This window comes from Pseudophryne corroboree, chromosome 4 (assembly GCF_028390025.1).
Source record: "Pseudophryne corroboree isolate aPseCor3 chromosome 4, aPseCor3.hap2, whole genome shotgun sequence".
NCBI classification, from domain to species: Eukaryota; Metazoa; Chordata; class Amphibia; order Anura; family Myobatrachidae; genus Pseudophryne; species Pseudophryne corroboree.
In genome coordinates, this window is record NC_086447.1 from 628,365,083 (window position 1) to 628,375,992 (window position 10,910).

The window sequence follows — 10,910 nt, forward strand, 5'->3', positions numbered from 1 at the left end:
TGGGTTTCTCTGTGCTGCATCTCTTCCCCTTCAGGTGGCCTGGCATTCCCCGATGATGTAATGTACCTTGTTCAATGTTAAATATGTTACTGTAAATGGATGCTGTTCTATGCTGGTGTGTTTATGTTGAAGGAGTATAGTGCTGACAGGATATGTGCTAAAGAATAGCTCCTTACTTTAATGTTTAGTTATCGCAAGGTTAACTGTGATTGACTGTGTAAAGCTAAAGCAATCCTGCTTTGTTCGCTATTCCCACTGCTATACAGTAGCTGGTATTCTGTGATTGAGTTATAAAAGCAAAGTCAACCTGTATTGCTCACCTGTCTGCTACCTACTGCTAATGCTGGTTAACTGTGGTCGACTGTGCAAGGCTAAAGCCAGCCTGCTTTGTTATTTCACCTGTTTGCTATCCACTGCTACAGCTGGTATTCTATAACTTAGTTATAAAGCCTAAGCCAGCCTGTGTTGCTCACCTGTCTGCTACCTACTGCTAACACTGGTTAAACGTGATCGATTGTGCAAAGCTAAAGCCAGCCCTCTTGGATATTTCACCTGTTTACTATTCCCACTACTATAGCTGGTACTCTGTGACTGAGTTATAAAAGCAAATCCAGCCTGTATTGCTAACCTGTCTCCTACCTACTGCTAATCCTGGTTAATAGTGATTGACTGTGCCTGAAGCTACAGCCAGCCTACTTTGTTATTTCACCTGTTTGCTACTCACACTGCTAATGCTGGTTAACCGTGATTGACTGTGTAAAGCTAATGCCAGCCTGCTTTGTTATTTCATCTGTTTGCTACTCCCACTGCTACAGCTGGTTATCCTGAGTTGAGTTATAAAAGTTGGAGTATTGGGTGCTATAGTCAATGTGAAACTGTTCTTCATTTGAACTGTTATGTATGACTTTACTGTATCCTTGCAATTGTTACCCTTTTAAGCGTTCAATCATATAATAATAAAATGGGGTTGGATCCTGTACTTTGTGATGTAATTGTGTCTGAGGGGTAAAGCAGGTCTGCCTCTCTGATCTTAACCGAACCTAGTTCATTTAGTACCACTCACTTAGTGATACGTTTCAGCACCGGATTTGTTCCTGTTACACACCTGATACACACAGATCTCTATATCACTATACACAGATCACACCAATATCATGCACATCATACACACTTATCACTATGCATAGGTCATACTAATATCACACATCTGATACAAACTGATCACTAAATAGAGGTCTTATCAGTATTACATTCATAACTATTAATGACCTCCTGGCGAACTTTCAAGGGACAACTCTCTTGTCATCCCGGATCCCACTGTGCATGCATGTTAATAGTAGGGGAGGTAGGCTCTCCCAGTGGCAACTTGGCAAGCAAAGGTCACTATAAGGAATGGGTTCCCCTTAGAGATGAGCGGGTTCGGTTCTCCGAGAACCAAACCCCCCCCCGAAATTCACGTGGTTTACATGGGTCCGAGGCAGCCTCAGTTCTTCCCGCCGTACTCGGAAAACCCGAACGGGGGAAAACGTCATCATCCCACTGTCGGACTCTCGTGAGATGCGGATTCCATATAAAGAGCCGCGCATCGCTGCCATTTTCACTCGTGCATTGTCGAGAGAGCGAGAGGAGGTGGCTACATTCTCTGAGCGGAAAGCTAAATATAAGCTCAATATCAGTGCTCAGTATCTGTGCTGCATTGTGGTGACCAGTATACTACAGTACAATAGTCCAGTGATGCATCTCGCTGCTCAGTGTCAGTTCTAGTATCCTCATCAGTGCTCAGGATCACTGCTCATTGTCTTGCTGCTGCATTGTGGTGACCAGTATACTACAGTACAATAGTCCAGTGCTGTTCTCGCTGCCCAGTGTCAGTTCTACTATCCTCATCAGTGCTCAGGATCAGTGCTCATTGTCTTGCTGCTGCATTGTGGTGACCAGTATACTACAGTACAATAGTCCAGTGCTGTTCTCGCTGCCCAGTGTCAGTTCTACTATCCTCATCAGTGCTCAGTATCACTACTCATTGTCTTCCTGCTGCATTGTGGTGACCAGTATACTACAGTACAATAGTCCAGTGCTGTTCTCGCTGCCCAGTGTTAGTTCTAGTATCCTCATCAGTGCTCAGTATCACTACTCATTGTCTTGTGCTGCATTGTGGTGACCAGTATACTACAGTACAATAGGTCAGTGCTGCATCTCCTTGCCCAGTGTCAATTCTAGTATCCTCATCAGTGCTCAGTATTACTACTCATTGCCTTGCTGCTGCATGGTGGTGACCAGTATACTACAGTACAATAGACCAGTGCTGTTCTCGCTGCCCAGTGTCAGTTCTAGTATCCTCATCAGTGCTCAGGATAAGTGCTCATTGTCTTGTTGCTGCATTGTGGTGACCAGTATACTACAGTACAATAGTCTAGTGCTGTTCTCGCTGCCCAGTGTCAGTTCTAGTATCCTCATCAGTTCTCAGTATCACTACTCATTGTCTTGTGCTGCATTGTGGTGACCAGTATAATACAGTACAATAGTCCAGTGCTGCATCTTGTTGCCCAGTGTCAGTTCTAGTATCCTCATCAGTGCTCAGGATCAGTGCTCATTGTCTTGCTGCTGCATTGTGGTGACCAGTATACTATAGTACAATAGTCCAGTGCTGTTCTCGCTGCCCAATGTCAGTTCTAGCATCCTCACCAGTGCTCAGTATCACTACTCATTGTCTTGCTGCTGCATTGTGGTGACCAGTATACTACAGTACAACAGTCCAGTGCTGTTCTCGCTGCCCAGTGTCAGTTCTAGTATCCTCATCGGTGCTCAGTATCACTACTCATTGTCTTGTGCTGCATTGTGGTGACCAGTATACTACAGTACAATAGTCCAGTGCTGCATCTTGTTGTCCAGTGTCAGTTCTAGTATCCACATCAGTGCTCAGTATCACTACTCATTGTCTTGTGCTGCATTGTGGTGACCAGTATACAACAGTACATTACTAAAAGTCCAGTGTCTTGTGCTGCATCTTGCTGCTGTAGGGTGCTGTGGTAGTGTCCTGTCACTGTGCATAGGTCATCATCATTCTAGTCACAGTGGTATCTGGTATCTATATAGTGGTAACTAATTCTAGACATTACTGCCGTCTAATTCCAGATATATTACTGGCATATAATTCCACATATTAAAACATGGAGAACTAAAATTTGGAGGGTAAAATAGGGAAAGATCAAGATCCACTTCCACCTAGTGCTGAAGCTGCTGCCACTAGTCATGGCCGAGACGATGAAATGCCATCAACGTCGTCTGCCAAGGCCGATGCCCAATGTCATAGTAGAGAGCATGTAAAATCCAAAAAACAAAAGTTCAGTAAAAATCTAAATTAAAAGCATCTGAGGAGAAGCATAAACTTGCCAAAATGCCATTTACAACACGGAGTGGCAAGGAATGGCTGAGGCCCTGGCCTATGTTCATGGCTAGTGTTTCAGCTTCACATGAGGATGGAAGCACTCATCCTCCCGCTAGGAAAATGAAAATAGTTAAGCTGGCAAGAGCACAGCAAAGAACTGTGCGTTCTTCTAAATCACAAATCCCCAAGGAGAGTCCAATTATGTCGGTTGCAATGCCTGACCTTCCCAACACTGGACGGGAAGAGGTAGCTCCTTTCACCATTTGCACGCCCCCTGCAAGTGCTGGAAGGAGCACCCACAGTCCAGTTCCTGATATTCAAATTGAAGATGTCACTGTTGAAGTACACCAGGATGAGGATATGGGTGTTGCTGGCTCTGAGGAGGAAATTGACAAGGAGGATTCTGATGGTGAGGTGGTTTGTTTAAATCAGGCACCCGGGGAGACACCTGTTGTCCGTGGGATGAATAAGGCCATTGACATGCCTGGTCAAAATACAAAAAAAATCACCTCTTCGGTGTGGAATTATTTCAACAGAAATGCGGACAACTGGTGTCAAGCCATGTGTTGCCGTTGTCAAGCTGTAATAAGTAGGGGTAAGGACATTAACCACCTAGGAACATCCTCCCTTATACGTCACCTGGAGCGCATTCATCAGAAGTCATTGACAAGTTCAAAAACTTTGGATGACAGAGGAAGCAGTCCACTGATAACTAAATTCTTTCATCCTCTTGTACCCAAGCTCCTGCAAACCACACCACCAACTCCCTCAATGTCAAATTCCTTCTTAGACAGGAACGCCAATAGTCCTGCAGGCCATGTCACTGGCAAGTCTGACGAGTCCTCTCCTAACTGGGATTCCTTTGATGGATCCCTGAGTGTAACGCCTACTGCTGTTGTTGCTGCTGGGAGTCAATCGTCATCCCAGAGGGGAAGTCGGAAGACCACTTGTACTACTTCCAGTAAGCAACAGTATCTATCTATCCAACAGTCCTTTGCGAGGAAGATGAAATATCACAGCAGTCATTTTGCTGCAAAGCAGATAACTGAGGCCTTGACAACTTTGTTGGTGTTAGACATGCGTCCGGTATCCGCCGTTAGTTCACAGGGACTTAGAAAATTGCTTGAGGTAGTGTGTCCCCGGTACCAAATACCATCTAGGTTCCACTTCTCTAGCCAGGCGATACAGAGAATGTACACAGACGTCAGAAAGAGTCACCAGTGTCCTAAAAAATGCAGTTGTACCCACTGTCCGCTTCACCACGGACATGTGGACAAGTGGAGCAGGGCAGACTAAGGACTATATGACTGTGACAGCCCACTGGGTAGATGTATTGACTCCCGCAGCAACAACAGCAGCAGCGGCAACAGTAGCAGCATCTTGCAAATGCTAACTCGTTCCTAGGCAGGCTACACTTTGTATCACCGCTTTCCATAAGAGGCACACAGCTGACAACCTCTTATGGAAACTGAGGAACATCATCGCAGATTGGTTTACCCCAATTAAAATCTCCTGGGGATTTGTAACATCGGACAACGCCACCAATATTGTGCGTGCATTACATGTGGGCAGAGTCCAGCACGTCCCATGTTTTGCACATACAATGAATTTGGTGGTGCAGAATTTTTTAAAAACGACAGCGGCGTGCAGGAGATGCTGTCGGTGGCCCAAAGAATTGCAGGGCCACTTTTGGCATTCAGCCACCGCGTGCCGAAGACTGGAGCACCAGCAAACACTCCTGAACATGCCCTGTCATCAGCTGAAGCAAGAGGTGGTAACGAGGTGGAATTCAACCCTATATATGCTTCAGAGGATGGAGGAGCAGCAAAAGGCCATTCAAGCCTATACATCTGCCTACGATATAGGCAAAGGAGAGCGCAGTGGAGAATGATTTCAACGTTGTGCACGGTTCTCCAACCCTTTGAACTTGCCAAACGTGAAGTCAGTTCAGACACTGACAGCCTAAGTCAGGTCATTCCCCTCTTCAGGCTTTTGCAGAAGCAGCTGGAGAGATTGAAGGAGGAGCTAAAAACAGAGCGATTTTGATAGGCATGTGAGACTTGTGGATGGAGCCCTTAATTCGCTTAACCAGGATTCACGGGTGGTCAATCTGTTGAAATCAGAGCACTACATTTTGACCACCATGCTCGATCCTAGGTTTAAAGCTTACGTTGTATCTCTCTTTCCGACAGACACAAGTCTGCAGATGTTCAAAGAACTGCTGGTGAGACACTTGTCAAGTCAAGCGGAATGAGACCCGCCAACAGCTCCTCCTTCCTTTTCTACCGCCACTGGAGCTGCCAGGAAAAGGATACAATTTCCAAAACCACCCGCTGGCAATGATGCAGGGCAATCAGGAGCGAAAACTGACATCTGGTCCGGACTGAAGGACCTGCCAACGATTACTGACATGTCGTCTACTGTCACTGCATATGATTCTGTCACCATTGAAAGAATGGTGGAGGATTATATGAGTGACAGCATCCAAGTAGGCATGTCAGACAGTCCGTACGTATACTGGAAGGAAAAAGAGGCAATTTGGAGGCCCTTGCACAAACTGGCTTTATTTTACCTAAGTTGCCCCACCCCCCCCTCCAGTGTGTACTCCGAAAGAGTGTTTAGTGCAGCTGGTCACCTTGTCAGCGATCGGCGTAGGAGATTACTTTTAGATGATGTTCATCAAAATGAATTATATTCAATTCCTCCGTGGAGACATTTACCAGCAATTGCCTCCAGAAAGTACACAGGGACCTCTGATGGTGGATTCCAGTGGGGACAAATTAATACTCTGTGAGGAGGGGGATGTACACAGTGAAAGGGGTGAAGAATCGGATGATGAGGAGGAGGTGGACATCTTGCCTCTGTAGAGCCAGTTTGTGCAAGGAGAGATTGATTGCTTCTTTTTTGGTGGGGGCCCAAACCAACCAGTTATTTCAGCCAGTCGTGTGGCAGACCCTGTCGCTGAAATGATGGGTTTGTTAAAGTGTGCATGTCCTGTTTATACAACATAAGGGTGGGTGGGAGGACCCAAGGACAATTCCATCTTGCACCTCTGTTTTTTATTTATCTTTGCATCATGTGCTGTTTGGGGACTATTTTTTAAGTGCCATCCTGTCTGACACTGCAGTGCCACTCCTAGATGGGCCAGGTGTTTGTGCCGCCCACTTGGGTCACTTAGCTTAGTCATCCAGCGACCTCGGTGCAAATTTTAGGACTAAAAATAATATTGTGAGAATAGACTGGAAATGAGTGGAAATTATGGTTATTGAGGTTAATAATACTATAGTATCAAAATTACCCCCAAATTCTATGATTTAAGCTGTTTTTGAGGGTTTAACAAAAAACACAAATCCAAAACGCACCCGAATCCGACAAAAATTCTTAAGGGAGGTTTTGCCAAAATGCGTCCGAATCCAAAACACGACCGCGGAACAGAATCCAAAACCAAAACACAAAACCGAAAAATGCCTGCTGCACATCTCTAGTTCCCCTGTGCCGCATCTCTTCCCCTTTGGGTGGCCTGGCATTCCCCAATGATGCAATGTACCTAGGCCCTCATTCCGAGTTGTTCGCTCGCAAGTGAATTTTAGCAGATTTGCTCATGCTAAGCCGCCGCCTACTGGGAGTGAATCTTAGCATCTTAAAATTGCGAACGATGTATTCGCAATATTGCGATTACACACCTCGTAGCAGTTTCTGAGTAGCTCCAGACTTACTCGGCATCTGCGATCATTTCTGTGCTTGTCGTTCCTGGTTTGACGTCACAAACACACCCAGCGTTCGGCCAAACACTCCTCCGTTTCTCCGGCCACTCCTGCGTTTTTTCCGGAAACTGTAGCGTTTTTTCCCACACGCCCATAAAACGGCCTGTTTCCGCCCAGTAACACCCATTTCCTGTCAATCACATTACGATCGCCAGAACGATGAAAAAGCCGTGAGTAAAATTCCTAACTGCATAGCAAATTTACTTGGCGCAGTCGCAGTGCGAACATTGCGCATGCGCATTAAGCGGAAAATCGCTGCGATGCGAAGATTTTTACCGAGCGAACAACTCGGAATGAGGGCCCAAGTTCAATGTTAAATATGTTATTGTAAATGGATGCTGTTCTATGCTGATGTGTTTATGTTGAATGAGTATACTGCTGACAGGATATGTGCTAAGGAATAGCTCCTTACATTAATGTTTAGTAATAGCGAGGCTAACCATGACTGACTGTGTAAAGCTAAAGCCAGCCTGCTTTGTTTGCTATTCCCATTACTATAGCTGGTTTTCTGTGATTGAGTTATAAAAGCAAAGCCATCCTGTATCGATCACCTGAAGACCTCTGAATAGGAATGCAATATAACAGGCTAATAATCAGAATGAGTGCAGATGATTAGTTAAACAACAATTGTGTTCTCTACGGATGTTGTTTGCTGCAGTGTTACGCCACAGGAATTGGCAATCAGTCGCTCCCCCGGTTTTGTAATGTAATGCCTAGTGCAGCAGGAACATTTGGAAAGTTATTTTTTATTTATATTTTTTGTCAAACCTTACAGAATCCCCACGGCCCCTAACTGATCTCATACACATCTACCACTTCCACCAATTCACCAGCCTTTTGATTTCACACTCACTCCCTATGTTCATCACACACACTCAGCGTTTCCCACCAATTTTCCTCCCTTTCAGTGCCACTCCATCCTCACGTTTTACACCAGTTTTTACACACACAAACCACCCAGCACCTTCACTTTAATTTTTTCACCCAAGTCACCAAGCACAGCGTGCCACTTCCCCCGCCCCCACATCCGCCATTCCCACCACCAACCAGTTCTTCACCCCATTCATATCTGTCCATTCATTATCACATCACATGTCACACACACAAGCCATATCCATTCAATTAACAAAAAACCCACACAACCCCCCCCCCCCCACCCAGTTATTTTCTTTTTTTCCCTCCCTCCTCCCCCCCTCCCCCCATCCTCCCTCCTCCCCCCCCTCTTTCCTTCTTCCCCGCACCCTCTTTCCTCATCCCTTCCTTCCTACATCCCACCACAGGGCATCAGGGCTCCCCACTCACACGACCTAACCATCAGGCACAACATCCAGCATCATTCACCTACATCTCAACATATGGGCCGCTCATTCCATCAACCTCCTTCCCTCCATCCTTCCCTCCACACACGTCACACCTCACCCACCATTTCCCCTCCCCCCCTCTTCTCGCTTCCACCAAACCCCCCCCCCCGCTTTCCCCCTCCCCATCACACCCCCATCTCCTAAAGTTTTCACCATTCCCCATCTGCTCAATAAACACCCCGCTCCTTCCCCACCCCTCTCTTAAACAGTTACAAATCCTTTTGACTACAGCAATCTAGCAGCAACAGCACTACAAATCAAAGTCATCACAGAGACTACACCATTGTCTCTCTCTGGAATAAAATTCGCACTCCGCCCAGGTTTATTTCAATAGTACACTGTATATACCCCTGTTTTTTTAACCCCTTTTTTAAAATAATTTTTCAATATTTTCTATACTCTTCATCCAATTTTATTTGACCATGCTAATCTGTGTGATCGTATACCACATTCATCAGCACAGAGAACAATATACCTCTTCTTAGCTTCTTATAACTATTTTTACCCAGGGTCCAGAACTATGCATTTATTAATTAATAAAATAATAATAATAATTTTTCTCTTCATCCCACATCTATCCTCCTTATCATTAAATACATGATTGTTCTCTCTCACCAATCAATCTCTTTCCAATGTTCCACATAATTGACTCCATTTTTGTTCTAATTTATCTTATTTGATTTAATTTTACTTTCCATTTCCTCTTTATACATTGCAAATATACTAGCTGAGTTCATGCTACTGTATATCTACAATGTCTATTTGTCCCATTATTACGATGGAACACGTCAGGGACCAAATTCTATACTACCTATCCACCTGAAGCCACTAATTCAGCAATTAACAGCACTTAACATGCCTTTATAAACCCACACAAGAGAGCCGGGGAGCAGGCGACCAGTGAACAAGCTCTCCTGAGCGAAACGCGCATCACTTCCGGTTCCGGTGCTCCGGACTTCCAGTCAATCGGACCACAGACACCACAGACACAGACCGCCAGGCTCACCCTCCACTACGGACATTCACCAGTGGCATCCAGCGACAAGGGGGCATCTTCTCTTTCACCAATTTAAAGGTTACACGGTAACCTCCGGTCTCTTGCCGGAGGCCTCTCCCCCGTCACCCTGCCTTTCATCTTTCTTGCACTGATTCTCCAGTAACAGTATTTATAACAGCAACTATATACTCACCATACATCAGAGTCTTTGCTAAAATAGTATAGCAACGACATTGGAGTTTTGAGATGTGATGCGATTTATCTCCTGTCTTATACATTACATGTGTTGTTTTGTCAATTCAGGGATTTACGGGATCATATTATATTTAGCAGGAGCCGCATTAATGCTCAGTATATACTATTAGAAACCAATGCTGATGATCCTTTCACGGTTCTAAATAGGTCCATTTGATAATAACAATAACACACTGCAAATTTCATTGTTTTTTTGTTTTGCTGATTGTACACAGCACTTGCAGAACACTGTGGGAAGGAGTAAACACAATTAGCTTCACCAGTAAGCCAGTGTTTCTGTTTCTTAACAGAAAATTCTTCTGAAATATTTCCACCACTATGGGATTTCTGGAACTCTCATCCTTTTCAACAACCTTGGGGCTCTGCAATGCAATATGTAAACAGAGCACAAGTTTGCTACATAACAGGACAGCAGAAGTGTTCCCCTATCTTTTTTCCATCTCAGTGTCACATTCTACCACCCTCTCATTTCTTCATTCGATGCCTGGGCAGATGATCAAAAAGCAGAAGTGGTTTCAAACACAGACCTGATTCTCTATCAACAAATTTTTTTTGCAGCATTCTCACATAATCACCCAAATAATTTTTCATATCACCTTCTTTTGAAGCACTCAACCTTCTTTTGAAGCACTCAGCATTTTTTGATGACTTTTGGAACTCTCCACAGGCATTTCAGATCAGACAACACAGGGTTCCCAGTGTCATCAGGTGCGATATACATGCCTGCGGTCAAACCACACTGAGTATGCCCAACCTCGTCTGATCTTGGAAGCCAAGCACTGTGGGCTAGGTCAGTACCTGGGTGGGAGACCACCAGAGAATACCAGGTACCGCAGGAATTTTTATTCAGACCAAGGACACAGGACCTAGAACCCAAGATAATTTCATACTTTTGGGACTCTCCATAGGCATTTCAGATCAGACAACACAGGGTTCCCGGTGTCATCAGGTGCGACATATTTACCTGCGGTCAAACTGACTGAGTATGCCCAACCTCGTCTGATCTTGGAAGCCAAGCACTGTAGGCCAGGTCAGTACCTAGGGAGACCACCAGAGAATACCAGGTACCGCAGGTATTTTTACTCAAACCAAGGACACAGGACCTAGAACCCAATATTACTTCATACTTTCTCCAGCAAGCACTC

General features: G+C 45.1%; 1 pseudogene; it reads left to right on the plus strand.

The window, feature by feature from the left end:
• Window positions 1-10,486: 10,486 nt before the first annotated feature.
• LOC134912768 (5S ribosomal RNA) lies at window positions 10,487-10,604 on the plus strand (annotated as a pseudogene).
• The last annotated feature ends 306 nt before the right edge of the window (window positions 10,605-10,910 follow it).